This window comes from Vigna angularis, chromosome 3, assembly GCF_016808095.1.
Source record: "Vigna angularis cultivar LongXiaoDou No.4 chromosome 3, ASM1680809v1, whole genome shotgun sequence".
Classification (NCBI taxonomy): domain Eukaryota; kingdom Viridiplantae; phylum Streptophyta; class Magnoliopsida; order Fabales; family Fabaceae; genus Vigna; species Vigna angularis.
The window spans coordinates 28,102,502-28,121,082 of record NC_068972.1 but is presented as its reverse complement, the minus strand read 5'-3'; the positions used below and the strand labels follow the sequence as shown (position 1 = coordinate 28,121,082).

General features: G+C 37.2%; 1 pseudogene; it reads left to right on the top strand.

Annotated features, from left to right (window-relative positions):
- The first annotated feature begins 870 nt into the window (after positions 1–870).
- The window catches only part of LOC128195837 (uncharacterized), a 97,975-nt pseudogene continuing 80,264 nt past the window's right edge, over positions 871–18,581 (top strand).

Genomic DNA, 18,581 nt, shown 5'->3' with positions numbered 1-18,581 from the left:
TAGGTTAGATTAGATTTTATTTTATTTTAGATTAGGTTTTATTTTATTCTATTTTATTTGATTCTATCTTCTAAATCTTTTTATCTTCTGAATTTATATCTTCTTCTATATCTTTTTGTGCTAACAAATCTTTTCTAGGGTTTTGTTTTCTTGTGTATGCAGGAAGCAATTCGAACTAGGAGTAAGAAAACAACAGAACCACTTTTTGAAGGTCTAGACGAGAGTAGAAGGAGGAGAAGAATCAGAACGTCCAGAGAACTTTTCCCTTCTCCAGAAACTCTCCTCCAATCATCACCACAAGGTTCTGTTCACAGCACAAGAAGTATGGAGAATAACAATGCTAGAAGAACTCTTGCAGATTACACTAATATTGCTGGACCTCAACACTTTAACAGCATAGCTAGACCTAGAGTCAATGCAGCCAACATGGAGGTCAAGCCAGCATTAATTCAACTGGTGAAGAGTAATCAATTTAATGGGTTATCTCACGAAAGCCCATATGAGCACCTTACAACTTTCAATGAGATCTGCAACACGGTCAAGATTAATGGGGTGCCAGACGAAGCTATCAAACTTAGCTTGTTTCCCTTCTCATTGGGGGGCAATGCTAAGCTTTGGTTAAACTCTTTTCCAGAAGAAAGTTTCACAGAGTGGGAAGCAGTGGTCACAAAATTTCTAAACAAGTACTTTCCACAATCTAAGGTGACCAAAGGCAAGCAAGAGATTTCGTCATTCAAGCAGGGCATGGAGGAGTCACTTGGACATGCATGGGACAGGTATAAGAGCTTGTTACGCAAAACCCCTATGCATGGTTTCAAAGAAGCAGAAGTAGTCCTAACTTTCCTTGGAGGGCTTGGTTCACAAACCAAGATGATACTGAATGCATCAGCAGGAGGTAATATTAACTGGAAAACTCCAGAGGAAGCAACTGAACTTATTGAAAATATGGCTACTAGTGACAACGAACTCAATATTGAAAAAGGAGATCCTAGTCAGAAGGAGTTGTCACAATTAAATGAGGCCTTGCTTATCCAAAATAGAATTATCTCTCAACAGCTTGAAGAAGTGACCATGAAACTTTCTCAAACACCACAGGAAGTACAACAGGTTTCAATGGTTCAAGAGCACCAAAAATGGCAGATGCAATCTACTCCAGTTGAGAAATCAACAACGCTTGAAGAGACTTTCCAGAGATTCTTAAAGACAAATGCGTCTTATTGTCATAATGTGGATGCTGCATTTAAAAAAATGGAGGTCTATGTTGAGAGAATAGTTGACAAAATAAAACATGATAATCTGGGAAAGGAATGTAAAACTGTTGTGACTAGAAGTGGTAGAGTGTTAGAAGAGAGAAAAAAAGAGAGAAAAGAGAACGAAAATGAGAGTGAGAGTGAAAAAGAAACATGTGAGTGGAAAGAAAGAGTTGAGAGAGAGAAAAAGAAAAAAGAAGAAGATGAGAAGAGAGAAAAAAATGAGAGAGAAGAGAGACAGAAAGAAAAAGAGTATGAAAAGCCACTTCCTTATCCAAAGGGTTATTCAAGAAAGGAGAAAGAAAAGCAGTTGGAAAGATTCATGGAACTGTTTAAGAAGTTGGAGATCACTATACCATTCTCTGAAGCATTGCAACAGATGCCAGCATATGCAAAATTCTTGAAGGAACTTCTCACAAAGAAACACAAGTACATTGAGAAGGAAACTATCAATATACAGGGCAATTGCAGTGCAATCATACAGAAACTACCTCCTAAACTTAAAGACCCAGGAAGCTTCACTATTCCATGCACCATAGGAGATGTGAAAGTTGGAAGAGCATTGATTGATTTGGGAGCTAGCATTAATCTAATGCCGCTTTCCATGTGCAGAACAATTCAGGGGTTGGAAATTAAACCAACCAGAATGGCTCTTCAATTGGCGGACAGGTCTCTTAAATATCCATATGGAGTGGTTGAAGATGTTCTAGTGAAGGTCGACAAATTTGTATTTCCAGTAGATTTCATTGTGATGGAGATGGAAGGAACTAGTGACGTTCCTCTTATTCTTGGGAGACCTTTTATGAAGACTGCTAGAGTTTTGATTGATGTGGAGAATGGTAAGCTTAAACTGAGAGTTGACGAGGAAGAAGTCACTTTTGATGTATCCAAAGCCATGACGTATCCAAATGATGACAAATCATGTTTTCAATTTGATGAACTTGATGAAGTTTGTGTGATTCAAGAAAGGATGGTGCGTAACATTTCTCCATTGGAAAAAACGCTCATTGATGCATGTGAAGATTTGGATGAAGAAGAAAAGAAATTGATTGATGAATGTCTGATGGACTTGGAAACATTGAAAAAGGGTCCAGAGGAAGATCCAATATTCGACACAATGGCTAAGGAAGAAACAATCAAAGCACAGTCTCCAGAACTAAAAAGATTGCCATCACATCTGAAATATGTGTTTCTAGAGGATGGAACAAAGCCAGTCATTATCAGTAACTCTTTATCTTTACAAGAAGAAGAGCAATTGATAGAAATTTTGAAAGCCAACAAAGAAGCAATTGGGTGGTCAATATCCGATCTCAAAGGTATTAGCCCAACTTATTGCATGCACAAGATTTTTATGGAAGAAGATTATAAACCAAGTGCTCAACCACAGAGAAGGTTAAATCCTGCTATGAAGGAGGTGGTCAGAAAAGAAGTGTTGAAACTGCTAGAAGCTGGTATCATCTATCCAATCTCTGACAGTGAATGGGTGAGTCCAGTACAGGTGGTGCCAAAGAAAGGTGGGATGACGGTAATTTATAATGATAAGAATGAACTTATTCCCACTCGGACAGTTACTGGCTGGCGTATGTGCATTGATTACAGGAAACTGAATAAAGCTACTAGGAAAGATCATTTTCCTCTTCCTTTCATGGATCAGATGCTAGAAAGGTTATCAGGGCAGGCTTTCTATTGTTTTCTAGATGGATATTCCGGATATAATCAAATTGTGGTAGATCCAAAAGACCAGGAGAAGACGGCTTTTACTTGTCCTTTTGGTATCTTTGCATATAGAAAGATGCCTTTTGGATTATGTAATGCTCCAGCTACGTTTCAGAGGTGTATGCAGGCAATCTTTGCTGATCTTTTAGAAAAATGCATTGAAGTATTCATGGATGACTTCTCAGTTTTTGGAAACTCCTTCCAAAGGTGTTTAGCTAATTTGAACACTGTCCTCAAAAGATGTGTTCAGACAAATCTGGTTTTGAATTGGGAGAAATGTCATTTCATGGTAACTGAAGGAATTGTATTGGGGCACAAAATATCTGCTAAAGGAATTGAGGTAGACAAAGCTAAAGTAGAAGTTATTGAGAAACTACCTCCACCAACAAATGTAAAGGGGATTAGAAGTTTTCTTGGTCATGCTGGGTTTTATAGAAGATTTATCAAAGATTTCTCAAAAATTGCTAAACCATTGAGTAATCTCTTGATGAAGGATGCTCCTTTTGTGATGAATGAAGATTGCCTGAAAGCTTTTGATATATTGAAGCAGAAACTAGTGTCAGCTCCAGTAATTGCAGCACCAGATTGGAATCAAAATTTTGAATTAATGTGTGATGCAAGTGATTATGCAATAGGAGTTGTCCTCGGCCAAAGGAAAGAACACAAGTTTCATCCAATTTATTATGCTAGCAAGGTGTTGAATGATGCTCAATTGAATTATGCTACTACAGAGAAAGAGTTTCTTGCCATTGTATATGCTCTAGAGAAATTTAGACCTTATCTTATTGGGTCTAAGGTGATTGTCTATACAGATCATGCAGCTATTAAATATTTGTTGACAAAACCAGATTCTAAGCCACGTCTGATCAGATGGGTACTACTGTTGCAAGAATTTGATGTAGAAATCCGTGATAAGAAAGGAAGTGAGAACTTAATTGCTGATCATTTGTCACGGTTAGTCAACAATGAGGTCACTTGCAAGGAGCCTGAAATCTGGGAATCTTTTTCAGATGAATCACTCATGTATGTTCAGCAGAGGCCCTGGTTTGCTGATATGGCAAATTTTAAAGCTGCAAGAGTCATGCCTGAAGATTTAACTTGGCAACAGAGAAAGAAATTTTTGCATGATGCCAAGCAGTTTGTGTGGGACGATCCATATTTGTTCAAAATTGGAGCAGATAATCTTCTGAGGAGATGTGTTACAAATGAAGAAGCAGAAGGAATTCTCTGGCATTGTCATGATTCACCTTATGGAGGACACTTTAATGGAGAAAGAACAGCAGCAAAAGTCCTTCAATCAGGATTCTATTGGCCAACTTTATTTAAAGATGCTCATAATCATGCTAGGAATTGTGACAAATGTCAAAGAGCAGGGACAATCACTAAACGTCATGAGATGCCTTTACAAGGTATTTTAGAGGTTGAGGTTTTTGATTGTTGGGGTATTGACTTTGTTGGACCCTTCCCTCCATCTTTCAACAATGAATATATTCTGGTAGCAGTGGATTATGTGAGTAAATGGGTGGAAGCATTGGCTTGTCCTAAAAATGATGCTAGTACGGTAATTAAATTCCTGAAGAGGCAGATATTCTCACGTTTTGGCACTCCAAGAGTGTTGATTAGTGATGGAGGATCTCATTTTTGCAATTATCAGCTAGAGAAAGTACTCAAACACTATGGAGTGAAGCATAAGGTAGCTGCACCTTATCACCCACAGACCAATGGACAAGCTGAGGTATCTAACAGGGAGATAAAAAGAATCCTGGAAAAAACCGTGACTTCATCAAGGAAGGATTGGTCTCTCAAATTGGATGATGCTCTTTGGGCTTATAGAACAGCAATGAAGACGTCTATGGGATTATCACCATTTCAATTAGTCTATGGGAAAGCATGCCATTTGCCAGTTGAATTGGAGCATAGAGCATTATGGGCTTTAAAATTTCTGAATTTTGATCCTTATGAAACTCAATGCACACGCAGAAGGCAGATTTTAGAGCTTGAAGAAATGAGGTTACATGCATATGATTCATCCAAGGCTTACAAAGAAAAAATTAAATTTTATCATGACAGGAAGCTGGTGAATAGAGTTTTCAATCCAGGACAACAGGTACTATTGTTCAACTCAAGATTGAAGATATTTCCTGGGAAACTGAAGTCAAAATGGACAGGACCGTTTGTGATAAAAGAAGTGCATCCACATGGAGCAATTGAAATATTTGATCCATCTGCTGATGATCCACAGAAAAGCTGGGTGGTAAATGGTCAACGTCTCAAGCCCTATCTAGGGGGAGAGGTGCAACGATTTTCCACAATGATGTTGTTGGTTGATCCTTGAAAGTTGGGTCAGGCTCGGGACGTTAAACAAGCGCTTACTGGGAGGCAACCCAGTATCTTGTAAGTATTTTTGTTTTCGGTTTTAGATTAGGGTTTGATGTACTCTATTGAAACCTGGTTTGTGTGATGGTTTGCTATTAACTGTGATTGTTTGATAAGTAATGCTTGATGATGCTTATTGATTGATGTTGAGATGATGTGCACATTAAAATGCTTATACAGGTGATTCACAAGCTTTGTGAACAAATGCATGATATCATGATTGTGATTGTGAAATTAAGCAGGATGTGTATGTCAAATGTGAATGAGCTTATATGTGAGGTTTTGAGCTCCAGAGTTTTTGATATGATTAAATGCTATTACTTTGAAAGCATGAATGATTTTGCCCAGGTTTTCTATGATTGAATCAATTGCTTGTTTTGCATCATGTGATCAAGGCCATTTGTTGGAACCCTTTTTATTGGCCAAATTCATAAAGTTAGCCTACTAAAAGAGAACACGTTGTGTTCTATCCTTTGAACCCTTAGCCTTGAACATACACTGAAACCCTTTGATTGAAAATCTTTACCTTGAGTTAAGTAGAAGATCTTGTATGGTATTGTTAAATGTTCAAGTTTGGGGTTGTTAGGAAAACATGAAAAGAAAAGCATTGAGCTAAGAGCTAAAAAGTAAGAATATGCAAAGAAAAAAAAAAGAAAAGAAAAAGAAGTAAAGCTCAATGCAAATGCAAAGGTAAAAGAAAGTTGGGAATGAATAAGATGATTGTGTTGTTATGATTCTCTTAACTCAAGGATTTTGTGATCCAGAAAAACCAATTTTCTTGTTAGCCCAGCCACATTATAAGCCATTGAAAAGTCCTTGTGATGATGCATGCTTGTGAATGTTTTTGGATTATGGTAAAATGAAAGGCAAAGTTGATTCATGTGACATTGTGATAGTGGAGTGAATGAGTGAAACACTTTACCTCTTATACACTTGTGTGTTGAGTGAAACACTTTACCTAGTGAGGAAATATTCCATAAGCACATGAACATCCATGCTTAATTGATTGATCATTTATGAAAAATAGCATTTGTTGGAATTTAAATGACTTTGTGAACACTAAAGCATGTGCACATCTTGATTGAATCTTGGTCATAAATTTGAGTGAAGCTGTTACTTATCTTGAGAAAAGGATTTTGAATGAGTGAACCATCATATGAATTGGTTGGAGATGGAGTTACATTTTGTTTGCTTGAGGACAAGCAAAGTTCTAAGTTTGGGGTTGTGATAACAGTTGAAAAACTGTTATTTTCATGCTTAAAATTGATACTAAAAGCAACCTTTAGACTTAGAAACTAGCTTGAAATCATGCCTTTTATCTTTATTTTCAGAAATAAGAGAGCTGGACAGGTTTATGCTTGATTTGAGTGTTTTTGTGCAGGTTTTAAAGTGAATTTAGTGAAAAGAGTGAAGAAGGAGAGAAGTGACATTAGAAAAGACAAGAAAGAGTGCAAAAAGAGAAGTCGAAGGCACCGCTCAGCGGTAATTTACCGCTGAGCGGCACTCAAGGAGTCACGTTGGTACCGCTGAGGGGCAAAATGGCCGCTGAGGGGAAGAAAGAAGACGCGCAACCACCGCTGAGCGGTATTTACCGCTGAGCGGCACTTTTTGGGCTTGGGCTTTTGTAATCTTTTGTAACTCTAGATTAGTATATAAGGGCTTGCACGTCCTAGGGTTAAACATCTTTGGCAGAACGTAGGCAAACACTCTCTCTTCCACCCCTTTGAAGGAGGATCTTGGATGCTCAGGCTACCTCTTCACCTTTATTGGGTTTATTCTTTCATTCTTTCATTGTTCATCTAGGTTCACCATGAATATGGTGAACTAAACTTTGTATGTTTGTTGGGGAATCAATGTAATCTCTTGAAGCTCTCATATATGGAATTTATGCTTGCATCTTAATCTAAGACTTATGCTTTCTTTCATCATTAGTTAGGGTTTTTCCTCTTTGCTCAATGCGTGCATTGTTTAACTCATTCTATTGCATGATTATTGGTTTTGTCGATACGGACACGTACGGGGAAGTCTAGATCCGGGGAATTTCTCCCAATATTATACTGACAATATTATATTGGTTGTCGTTAAGCTCCTGCACTCATGAACTAATCATTAGGAATGCTAGGAATTGTATGAACTATTTGATTAGGGAGAAGCCATCTAGAATGGTACTTTAGAGAGTGGCATTAACAATGATGATTTGAATGTTGAATTCCTAAAATGTATGAGAGTGGATGAGATGAAATTGACCCCCAACAACATATTCATTCATATAATCCATTGAAAGTGTTTATCTTTTGTCTTTGCCATTGATCAATTCATGCATACATGTTTAGTTTTCGTCTTGCATAATATAATCCAATTATTTCGTTTGTAAGTCTTAGCTAATCAACAAACCACACAACTAAACTAGGCCGTGAGTCCTTTGGGAAGAACGATACTTGGTCTTACCAAGTTTATTACTTGAACGATTCGGTCATACTTGCCGATTGTGAAACAAGTTTGTGACATCATATTTTGGTGCTTACAAAATTGTCCATCAAACGCTGCAGATATTTTTGTTTTGGTCTTTAAAATTGGGCTCAGTGGTATTTGGCCATTAGGTCTTTTTCATACCCTAAGGCGCGTCTTGGCTATCACTTTCAGATCCCACTCTTCTCAAACACTCTCAAGCACTCTTCAAAGAGTTCTCTTCACTTTTCCCTTCTTCCCCCTTCATAAAACCTCTCTTGCAACCATTTTTGCATCAAATTTCCATCCAAGTTTGGGGTTGTGAGAGAGCATTGCTATTAGGGGAGGATTTCTTCACATTCCTAGAGCATTCTACACATATTTAGCATCTCCACTTATGGAGCTGTCGCGGCCCATACAAATTTGATGTGCAATTAAAATGCAATATAGACTAGGAAGTGACTCCTAGGTCGTCTCTCAAGGACCAAATGTGGTTCGAGAATTAGGTCAAACACGTAGTGGGGGGTTTTGATAGTGTTTTTGCAAGTATAATTAAACTAAATTAAAACTGGAAGTTAAACCTAACTAAACAGAACCGAAAACATTGAAATAAATGTGCAAAACAGTAAAGTCAAACGATGCTCTTCACAGGGCCGAACGGTTCTAACAACAAGCGTGTTAGAGACCGATCGACTCTGGTAACAGGCTGAACGGTTCTAACGAAGATATTGATCGGTGTTAAAGCAGTCGCGAATTTAAATGCAAATGGGCTGAATCGTATTAATGCAAGACTGAATGGAAATGAGATGAAAACTAAACAATTGCACAAGACAAAGTTGAACGGTCTCTAACAATGAACCATGTTAGAGACCGAACGGTATTAATTTAAAACCAAACGGTCTATAAAAATTGCAGAAACAATAAATATGCAGAATAAAAAAAAACAGCATAAACAAAATTTGCAGAAATAAAACGCTGGAACAGTGCAGAAAACGTAACCGCAGCTGAATTGAAATGCAACCCATGAACTAAAATGTAAATGCAATCGTGAAAACATGCCAAAAGTGCAAACGAGAATGGAAACAATGCTTGAATATGAGATGAACAATAAAACGAAACAGAAATGCAGGTAAGTGACGATGAACAGTGAAAGATCAACAATGAAAGGTGAAGAAGACAATGAACAGTAAAATGAAATTGAAAAGTGGATGCAGCAATGATTTCAACTCTTAATGCATAAACTGAAAACTGAAGATTCATATGAAAAGTACATGCTATCTCTGCTCCTCATCAACCCATGCTATCATCTGAATCTTCCTCCTCTCCTTCTTCTTCAGCATCTCCAAAGTCATCATCATCATCCTCATCATCATCATCCATAGCTGGAGCTTCAACTGCTCCAGCTCCACTAGCTTGAGCTTGCTTCTCTGGCCATGCCACCACAATGTTGAATTCATCCATGGTTCACCGATGTCCTAGGGGTGTATCATACATCCCTATGATCATCTCCGCAGTGGCGACTTGCCTTCTGTGAATAGACTGCAACCTGTCCTCCATCAGAGACATATACATGTCCCTCATCTGAAAAGGCTCTGCATCATGAGGCAGTGCATGTGCTCGTGATGGTCCTCTCCTTCTAGAAGGATGGTGTGGTGGTATTGGCTGAGTTGCCTCATCTCCCCCGCAATACTGTCTATGATAAGCCTCATCAATTGCCTTCCTAAGCCTCTCCAAAGGTGGTGAAGAAGTGTTAACCCCAACTAACTCACAGAGGTGTGTGATCAGAGAAGGATGCCCTAAGGGCGCCTTGTTGTTCACAATACTTGCACAAGTCTGAATTTCATCTGCTATGATTTGTCCAATGTTAATACTCATCCCTCTAAGCACACAATAAAGGAAAAGGGCTCTGTTGACAGTGATATCAAAGACATGAGAACAAGGCTGGATGTTGGCATGAGAAAATGCCATCTAGTATTTTGCCATGAGAGTCATATCAGCTCTCCTAATATGCACAACTGCATCATTCCTATTCCTCTGAAAACGCCCTCCAGGCACACACAGCACACGCTCCATATCATCATAATTTGTTCCCTCTACCATGTTTACAACAAATTGACACTGCTCACCAGTCCACTCAACATGCAGAAACATGTTAATGGAATCAGGATCATACCGAATGCTCTTTCCTCTAACATAGCTCATATAATCCTCAGTGTGAGAATTACCCAATCGCCTTGCATTGGTATAGAATTATTTTACTACTACAATGTTGGCTAGTGTAGGATAAGTAGCTATTTTCTCCCAATTTCTGTTCTCAAGTTCCTCTCCAAACTGTGGAGCCAAGTCTGGTATCCACCCCGCCTTCTGATGAGTCAATATTTTCTTGACTTCACTTACCTTATCATGCCATATTTAATTAGGGAATTGTGCTTGAATGTCTATTATTTCCCCATTTTTACTAATTGTGATTAATTTGACCTGAAATTCTTATTTTAATTAATTTCAATTATTTGAGGCTAATTATTTGCGTTATTAATTACAGGGAAATTGTTGGATAATATTTTGGGGACATTAGGAAGACTGCCAAATAATTCAAGACTCTCCACATAGACATTTTAGAATTAGTTATATTGTAATTTAATGATTTAGGATTTTTGGACTAACTTTTGTAGATTGGGCTAATTTTTGGAAAAATTGACTAAGCCCAAAAGTGGGGTGGGAGACTTGGCACCCTAGGTTTTTTTTGTGCAGCCCCACCCTCATAAAAGAGGGTACTTTAACGTTAAAGGGTTGTCCAGCCGCCACCTTCATTAGAGTTTTCTTTGAGCATTTTTTAATTTGTAGAAATGGGTAGCATGCTGTTACGGGATTTTGGATCAAATTGAGAAGCACACTTTCTTTGATAACTTACGGTCAATTTATTTTGCTTATGCCATGTGATGGAAAAATTTATGAACACCGAAATACGGCGCCACAAACTTGTTTTACAATCGGCAAGTATGATCGAATCGTTTCAAGTAATAAACTTGGTAAGACCAAGTATCGTTCTCCCAAAGGACTCACGGTCTAGTTTAGTTATGTGATTCGTTGATTATTTAAGACTTAAGAACGAAATAATTTGAGTTTAATATGAAAAACAGAAAATAAACATGTATGCATGAATTTGATCAATGGCTAAAACAAAATACAAATACTTCAATGGAATATATGGATGAGTATGTTGTTGGGGTTATCAATTTCATCTTATCCACTCTCATATACTTTAGGAATTCAACGTTCTTTTCATCATTGTTAATGCCACTCTCTAAATTACCTTGTCTAGAAGGCCTATCCCTAATTACGAGTTCATACGATTCCTAGCATTCTTAATAATTAGTTCTTTTAGTGTAGGAGCTTAACGGCAACCAATATACTATTGGGAGAAATTCCCCGGATCTAGACTTCCCCGGATCTAGACTTCCCCGTACGTTCCCGTATCGACAAAATCAATAATCATGCAGTGAATGAGTTAAACAAAGCAAGCATTGAGCAAAGAGGAAAAACCCTAACTAATGATGAAAGAAAGCATAGGTCTTAAATATAAGATGTAAAAACAAATTCCATATATGAGAGTTTCACAAGACTACATTGATTCCCCAACAACAATACAAGGTTTAGTTCACCATATTCATGGTGAAACTAGATGAATAATAATGAAAGAATGAAAGATAAAACCCTAAAAAGGTGAAGAGGTAGCCTGAGCATCCAAGATCCTCCTTCAAAAGGGTGGAAAAGAGAGTATTTGCTTCGTCACAGCTAAAGATACAAACCCTAGGAAACCCTAAAGCTTATATACTATTCGTAAATTACAGAAAAGTTAGGCCCAAGCCCATAAAAGTGCCGCTCAGCGGTAAACTACCGCTCAGCGGTAAGTGCGCGAGCTCGGTTCTTCCCCTCAACGGCCATTTTGCCCCTCAGCGGATCCCCCGTGAGCTCCTGAGTGCCGCTCAGCGGTAAATTGCCGTTGAGCGGTAGTTGCGGCTTCTCCTTTTGCACTTTTTGATGTCTTTTCTTATTCCATCTCTCTCCTTCTTCACTCCTTTCACCAAATTCACCTTAAAACCTGCACAAAAACACTGAAATCAAGCATAAACCTGTGCAGCTCTCTTATTTATGAAAATATGAACAATAGCATGATTTCAAGCTAGTTTCTAAGGGTTAAAGGTTGCTTTTAGTATCAATTTCAAGCATAAAAATAACAGTTTTTCAATTGTTATCACAACCCCAAACTTAGAACTTTGCTTGTCCTCAAGCAAACAAGATGTAACTCAATCTTCTACCAATTCATATGATGGTCCACTCATTCAAAAATCTTCTTTTCAAGATAAGTAAAAACTTCAATCAAACTTATGACCAAGATTTCAATCAAGATGTGCAAATGCTTTAGTGTTCACAAAGTTATTTAATATCCAACAAATGCTATTTTTCATGAATAATCAATCAATTAAGCATGGATGTTCATGTGCTCATGGAATACTTCCTCACCAGGTAAAGTGTTTCACTCACACTCAAGTGTATAAGAGGTAATCACTCATTCACTCCACTATCACAATGTCACATGAATCAACTTTGCCTTTCATTTAACCACAATTAAAAACATTAACAAGCATGCATCATCATAAGGACTTTTCAGTGGCTTATAACGTGGCTGGGCTAACAAGAAAATTGGTTTTTCTGGATCACAAAATCCTTGAGTTAAGAGAATCATAACAACATAATCATCTTATTTATTCCCAACTTTCTTTTACCTTTGTATTTGCATTGAGCTTTACTTCTTTTTCTTCTCTTCTCTTTTTCTTTTTCTCTGCATATTCTTACTTTCTAGCTCTTAGCTCAATGCTTTTCTTTTCATGTTTTCCCAACAACCCCAAACTTGAACATTTAACAATACCACACAAGATTTTCTACTTAACTCAAGGTAAAGCTTTTCAACAAGGGTTTTCAATTTATGTTCAAGGCTAAGGGTTCAAAGGATAGAACACAAAGTGTTCTCTTTTAATGGGCTAACTTTATGAATTTGGCCAATAAAAAGGGTTCCAACAAACGGCCTTGATCATATGATGCAAAACAAGCAATTGATTCAATCATAGAAAACCTGGGCAAAATCATTCATGTTTCCAAAGTAATAGCATTCAATCAATAAAAACTCTAGAGCTTAAAACCTCACATATAAGCTCATTCACATTTTACATACACATCCTGCTTAATCTCACAATCACAATCATAATATCCTGCAATTGTTCACAAAGCTTGTGAATCACCTGTATAAGCATTTTATGTGCACATCTATCTCAACATTAATCAATCAATAATCATCATCAAGCATTACTTATCACACAATCACAGTCAATAGCAACCCATCATAACAAACCAGGTTTCCAATAGAGTACATCAACCTTAATCTAAAACAAAAATAACTACGTACAGAACACTTAAACCAACAAAAGCATAAGTTTTGCTCTAATTATGATAGCATTCATCAGTAAATGCTATCTCAATCTCCTCATCAATTTGAGCTATCATCTGTATCCTCCTCTTCTTGGATCTTATAGTCTTGATTCTTTTTGCCCGATGAGGAGGCCATCCCTGCATCAAACATAATTCACAAAACCAAAAGATACATTGTTAAGCATTAGTAAACCACAATGAAGAAATCAGCCCCTTCAATGATGCTCTCTCCCAACCCCAAACTTAGATGGAAAACTAGTGAGAAAGTGAGTGAAAGGGAGATTTTCTCAAGAGGAAAGAGGGAAAAGATGTGGAGAACCTTTGAAAAGGTATGTAGGAGTGTGTGTGCAAAGAAGATTCTGAAAAGAAAACTAAAACGCAGCTTGGGGTATAAAAATACCCTAATGGGCTCAGGTTCCGCTAAGGGGCAACCTAAGCCCAGTCTGCGATACTACCGCTCAGCGGCACTTTCGGGAAGTTTTCTTCTTCTTTCTAGCTTAACCTAGGTGCCTCCTACTCATGCCCCTCACTGGTTCCCTACAATTAAATTCTCAGATCACTCATGCAAATTCCTATTATGCAACTAAAGCAGAACAAACAAAAATATAATCAATCAACTGGGTTGCCTCCCAGGTAGCGCTTGTTTAACATCACGAGCCTGACCCAAAATCCTCCAGCACCCATAAGTAGGTGCAAAAATTTCTTACCAACACCCATCAGTAGGTGTATACAAACATAGTATCCTTCAGTAGATACTCTTCCGCCTAACATCCATCAGTAGATGTAAACCCTGTAACAAACTTATAACAAAAACAAAAATACCCAAAAGTTCAAAATTACATCACCAAACCAAAAATTAAAAGTTCTTAAATCACTGGGTTGCCTCCCAGCAAGCGCTCTTTTAACGTCACTAGCTTGACCCAGTAAAGTTCAAGTTCCATCTTCTTTTTCTTCTTCTTTCTACTGAACAACTTTAGAAATTTGATCAAACCAGGAACCTGTTGCAGTGTCTCAATCATAGGAACTTTAATCTCCAATTTCTTGAAGATTTCCATAAAGCACTTAAATTTCTTTTCTTTCCTATGATTCTTCTTTATATGAGGATGGGATTTTTCATATGATTCCTTCTTCTTTCCTCTCATCTTCTTTTTCTTACGCTTCCTCTCCCCAAATTTTCTCTTTTTCTTTTCTTTTATTTTTTTCTTCCTTTCTCTTTTTCTCCTCAACTTCTTTATTTTCACACAAATTTTCTTTCTCTCTTCTCTCTCAACCACTTCTTTTTCTTTTTCTTCATCTTTATCTTTCTCACTCAACTCTTCTTTTTCTTTTTTCTCTATCTTTTCCTCATCTCTTCCTATTTTTTCCTCAACAAAAATCTTGTCACTTTCAGTGACAATAGCTTGACCTTCCTCCTTAAGGTTAACTTCAGTATTAACCTTAACGTTCAATCTCTGACTAATGTAACGAAGGTGCATCTCCATCCTTTTACATGATTCTTCAATGCTTTTCTGAGTAGAGTCGGAATTTTTCAAAAATCGTTGAAGGGTGTCATCCAAACTTTCTGATAGAGAGGGTTGTTGTTGCCATTCTTGTGGTGGCGACCTATCAAATTCTTCGGCAGCTTGAGTGTTTTTGTGATGACAATTAGGTATCTGTATGTACTGTTGAACTGCCTCCTCCAACGTTATCCTTCTTCCCGATAGAGAGGGTTTTTGCTGCCATTGTTGTGGTGGTAGATTCTTAAATTGTTTGACAGCTTGCCAAAATTGACTGTTATTCATGCTTGAGTGAGGTTCCCACCAGTGGTTGAAATTACCTTAGTAGAATTTGAGTGCCCATATAGTTAAATTCTTGATCAAATTGCATTCTGCAAACATTAGGCACAAAACTCTAGAAAATATTTGTTAGCACAAAAAGATAGAGAAGATAGATAAAAACAAATCAAAGGATATAATTGAAAAGATAAGAAGATAGGAAATAAAAACAGAAAAATAAAAACAGAAAAATAAAATAAAAACCGAAAAATAAAATAAAATAAAATAATAACCAATAAAATAAAATAAAATAAAATAAAATAAAACTGAAAAATATAAATAGAAAAAATAAAAAATTCGAAATTTAAATTAAAAATTCAAAAACAAGTCAAAGATAATCAATAATCAAACAAATAAACTAGTTAAACCACGAGTCCCCGGCAACGGCGCCAAAAACTTGATGGACAAAATTATGAACACCGAAATACGGTGCCACAAACTTGTTTTACAATCGGCAAGTATGACCGAATCGTTTCAAGTAATAAACTTGGTAAGACCAAGTATCGTTCTCCCAAAGGACTCACGGCCTAGTTTAGTTATGTGATTCGTTGATTATTTAAGACTTAAGAACGAAATAATTTGAGTTTAATATGCAAAACAGAAAATAAACATGTATGCATGAATTTGATCAATGGCTAAAACAAAATACAAATACTTCAATGGAATATATGGATGAGTATGTTGTTGGGGTTATCAATTTCATCTTATCCACTCTCATATACTTTAGGAATTCAACATTCTTTTCATCATTGTTAATGCCACTCTCTAAATTACCTTGTCTAGAAGGCCTATCCCTAATTACGAGTTCATACGATTCCTAGCATTCTTAATAATTAGTTCTTTTAGTGCAGGAGCTTAACGGCAACCAATATACTATTGGGAGAAATTCCCCGGATCTAGACTTCCCCGTACGTTCCCGTATCGACAAAATCAATAATCATGCAGTGAATGAGTTAAACAAAGCAAGCATTGAGCAAAGAGGAAAAACCCTAACTAATGATGAAAGAAAGCATAGGTCTTAAATATAAGATGTAAAAACAAATTCCATATATGAGAGTTTCACAAGACTACATTGATTCCCCAACAACAATACAAGGTTTAGTTCACCATATTCATGGTGAAACTAGATGAATAATAATGAAAGAATGAAAGATATTCACGGTAAACTACCGCTGAGCGGCAGTTGCGGCTTCTCCTTTTGCACTTTTTGATGTCTTTTCTGATTCCATCTCTCTCCTTCTTCACTTCTTTCACCAAATTCACCTTAAAACCTGCACAAAAACACTGAAATCAATCATTAACCTGTCCAGCTCTCTTATTTCTGAAAATATGATCAAAAGCATGATTTCAAGCTAGTTTCTAAGGGTTAAAGGTTGCTTTTAGTATCAATTTCAAGCATAAAAATAACAGTTTTTCAACTGTTATCAACATGGTGATATTATTTTGAAAATGCTGATTTCATTGAAAGAAGTGCAGCTTTCATTTGCTTAAGAGAAAAACATTTTTTCATAGAATTGGAGAAAGGAGCATTGGAAGAAGCAGATTTTACTTTTAGAATAGGAGGCCCTGACTCGGTTTGCAAGAGGAAGCGGTGATGTTGGCTGGAAGAATGTGCACATGGTGACAAAGTCTCTTTTTTTTCTTTCTTTCTTAACGCATGGACCAAGAGCATTACTCACATTCACGCATTTCTTCTTCTTTTAGTACTTTTGCCATGATGAATATGCATTGATAGATTAATACAATCAGCATTTTACTTTTTTAGTTCACTCATTGCAATTCCAATAGCAGCTGAATTATCCGTGCATTTCAATTGGTCAAGCAATTTGGCATTTTATTTGTTCCTGCTGCAATGTGCATTTAACTTTTTAGCTTAAGCGTTGCATTTCAATAGCGTTAGATGAGTTTCTTTATTATCTACTGCATTTTAATTAGTTTACACACCTTGCTTTAGGAGTGTTCAGTTTATTGTTTCCGTTCACTATGTTGTCTATTCTGTTCGGCTTCTTTATCTTCCTACATTTCCAATTTCCTCACTTGCTTTAGAGACCGTTCGGTCTCAATGTAGAACCGTTCGGTCATTTGTAGGACTGTTCGATCTTCATGCTTTGTCAATTTATTTCAATGTTTTCAATTATGTTTGGTTGTATTTAATTTCCAGTTTTAATTTAGTTCATTTTGAATCACAAAAACACTTTCAAAACCCCCCCACTACGTGTTTGACCTAAGCCTCGAACCACATTTGGTCCTTGAGAGACAACCTAGGAGTCACTTCCTAGTCTATACTACATTCTTAATGCACATCAAATTTGTATCGGGAGCGACCTCATCAAATTTCGGCGCCGTTGTCGAGGACCAACGGTTTGGTTTTAGGTCTTTGTTGTGTTAGTGTGGGTTGTGTTTTGTCTTGTGTTGTGATGTCATGTTCTATTTTGTGTGTGCGCTATTGTGTGTGCGTATTGTGTGTTTAATTGTGTTTTGTTTTGTTTGTTTTGTAATTTTGAGCATTTCCTTTCTACCTTCCCCCTTCTTTCACCATGTCTACCTATTTTGATTATGAACATACTGCTTCTTCTACCTGTGTCTATGATTATGATTCTCCTTTTGCATGTTACTCTTATTATGGTTCTCATGCTAATTTCTATGTTGAGAACAATATGACTCATCCTCCCACTCGTGAGAGTGCTCATTGGGAGTCGGTTACATCAAATGAGGATGATGATCATTGTGTTTTCACCACTAGACTGATACATTTGCTGCCAAAGTTTCATGGTTTTGCAGGTGAATGCCCACATAAACATTTGGAGAAGTTCCATCTCATTTGCTTTGTAATGAAACCTCCACATGTCCTGGATGATCACATTTTCTTAAAGGCATTCCCGCATCCCTTAGAAGGAGCAGCATGGGGGTGGCTTTATTATCTTCCTCCAAAATTCAAGACTAGTTGGGAAGATCTTAAGCATCTGTTTTTGGACAGATTCTTCCCTACTCAGCATCATTTTGATTCATATAACAATGATCCTGGATGGAATGATTCTAACATGGGATGGTATGGTACTCCACAACATCAATATCAAGAACCACCACCATTCCAGAATTCTTGTATGCCTTCACCAGTCCACCAGCAATACCAGAGTCAGTAATATGATGAGCCTGCACAATTAGCTCCTCAGCCTTTCACTTCTAAGCTTAAATTGAAGGAGTTGTTAGAGCAGATGACCATGCAGAGCATTCAGTTTCAACAGATGACTACTCAAAATATTCAGTTCATGCAAGAGACTAAAGCATACATTCAGAGTTTGAGCAATCAAATGGGACAGATGGCCACTCAGCTCGCTGAGGAACAGTCTCAAGATTCAGAGGAGTTGTCATTTCAGACTGTTCAACTTCCAAAAAATGATGTTAGTGTCATCGACCTAGGAGATGGGGACCAGAGTCATGTGCTCACTATGCCATGTACTTTCCCACCTTCCTATGTTCCTACTCTTGC